At 39.6% G+C, this 2,270-nt stretch overlaps 1 long non-coding RNA gene across 1 annotated transcript in view; it reads left to right on the forward strand.

The window, feature by feature from the left end:
• Positions 1–1,882: 1,882 nt before the first annotated feature.
• Positions 1,883–2,270, forward strand: part of LOC112403080 (uncharacterized) — a 2,329-nt gene continuing 1,941 nt past the window's right edge. The window contains exon 1 of the long non-coding RNA XR_003003835.1: positions 1,883–1,999. This is a non-coding gene — a long non-coding RNA (uncharacterized LOC112403080). The remainder of the gene's footprint in view (positions 2,000–2,270) is intronic.

Consider the following 2,270-nt stretch of genomic DNA (forward strand, 5'->3'; position numbering starts at 1 on the left):
AAGCCAATGATACACACAGTAAGGAGCAAATGACTAATTAGGAAAAAATGATGACCAAAAGGTTGACTTCCTTAATCTACAAAGCACTTCTATATTAAGAAAAGACTGATACCTCAATTTTTAAAATGTTATGCAAAGGACCCAAACAGAGAAGCTAACAAAAGAAGAAATACTAATAAACAGTTTTTTAAAAGCCCTTCAAACTAATAATCAAAGGTATGTAAAGCAAAATAAAGAGACGCTTTTTCCCCTATTAAGTAGGAAAAGCATAAAAATAATAAATCTGGTGTTTTGGAGGGGAAAACGACTCACACATACCCCTGGTGAGGAATTAAATTAGAACAACCTTTCCGGAAGGAAACTGGATATATTCATGAACCAATGCCCCCTCCTTCTCCAAAACAAAAAAAAAAAACAAACAAAAAAAGACATGCGTTGACCTAATGATTTCTCTTCTAGGAATTTATCCTAAGGAATTAACTGAACAAAGAATAAAAATATGTATTTACAAAGCTGCTCACCACAGCACTGTTATAATTGTGAAAAAAAAATGGAAAAAGCAAACGAAAGGCAATTGGTTTTATTAAATGAGGGTTCATCTATACAATGAAATACAATGAAGCCATTATAAAAGATGTAGAGCTGTATTGACAGAGCAAAGACATGCACAATATATTGCCCTCTGAAGAAAGCAAATTACAGAATAATTTAGATGTATGTAAGATCCTGTTTCTGTCAAAATCCATATTAGGTAATATATATCATTGTGCATATGTACTGAAAAACTTAAGAGTGGTTATCTCTGAATAGTGCTTTTTTGAGGGGGTGACTCTTTTCTTTCATATACTTTTTTCCCTAAAGTTTCTTCTGAAATCATATATTACTTCACTGGCCACACAGCTTCCTTAGCCAGTCTAGTTTTTATAAGAGATAGTTATGTATGCAAATATATTTTTCTCTTCCCCAGGTTATGTCTCTGAAGCTCTGAGTTAACTGTAAGGACCAGAAATGAATATTAAAAAAAACCTTGCCTCGAATTTTGACTTTTGCTTTTGATGAAGAGAACATCTAGGAATGAGTACTTCGACAACAATGGCAACAAATTATAAAAACAATTAGCCCTAGGAAGAACAGAGTAAAAATAAGCATGATGTCAGTTTGCCAAGGAGACATCATGGTTCTGAGAAGTCCTAATTGAGAGCAAACTATTGGGCTGGAAATGAGCAACAACTCAGGAATAAATTATGCATGGCCACTGTTAAATATTTTATCCATCCTTAACCATTATTTATCTTCGCAAGGCTAAAAGAGGAAAGACAAAGAAAATACTCAGATAGTAAGCATTATCAGTCTTGTCATCTTTCCTCCATCCTAGAAGCCATCAACATTCAGGCACAAACCCTGCAAAAGAGGAAAAACTCTAACCATGATCACAATAAGCAATCGGCAGGCTGAACTTGAACTTCATGACTTGATTAAGGGATGTCAAGGTGACCTCACCTTCTGCATCCAGTTTGTCACATCCCTCAAAATCATGAACATTTCGCTCTGCTTAACATGCTGTTTTAAAAACAAACGTTTATGAATTCTTGGCGACGTCCAGGCAAAGGGGTTTTGTGTTCCCCTGGTACCCACGCAGTGAGCGGGAAAGGACAGCGAGGATATTTGAGGAGCTGTCAGGAGTTGATGTAGCCCATTCAGCCCTTTGCCATTTGGCCAGCTTCCCAGCCACTCTGCCTCCTCCCCTGGCTCTCTCCCTTCACTGTTGATTTCCTCCCTCTCTGCTGTCTGCTTGGCTGATGGAGGCCCATGCCAGTCCCACTGGGCACGGGCCCTGTGAGCACCAGTCAAGGCCCCGTGGTGGTGGAGGGAGGACATGGACGCCAGCTCGCTAGAAAAACCCTCACGGGCCGCAACTGAATTGCGAAGACTTTATTGCAAAGGTTTGACTGTTGCCTTCCACAAGGGAATGAAAAATTTTTACGATGGCCATTTTGGGGTGAGATTTGTTTGGAATCATTTTTCAAGTATTGTCTGGCATTTTGTATATGCGTGTGTCAGAAGCGTACATTACGTTGTTATTCTTTTTTTGGGGGGGGGAGGGGTGGGAAGGCGGGGCTGCACCAGGTGGCATGTGAGATCTTAGCTCCCCCAGCAGGGATTGAACCTGTGCCCCCTGCAGTGGAAGTGCAGAGTCTTAACCACTGGACCGCCAGGGAAGTCCTTTTTTATCCTTTTTTTTTTTTTTTGCATTGCACTAATGTTAATTC

The sequence above is a fragment of the Neophocaena asiaeorientalis genome, unplaced genomic scaffold (assembly GCF_003031525.2).
Source record: "Neophocaena asiaeorientalis asiaeorientalis breed wild unplaced genomic scaffold, Neophocaena_asiaeorientalis_V1.1 scaffold606, whole genome shotgun sequence".
Lineage (NCBI taxonomy): Eukaryota > Metazoa > Chordata > Mammalia > Artiodactyla > Phocoenidae > Neophocaena > Neophocaena asiaeorientalis.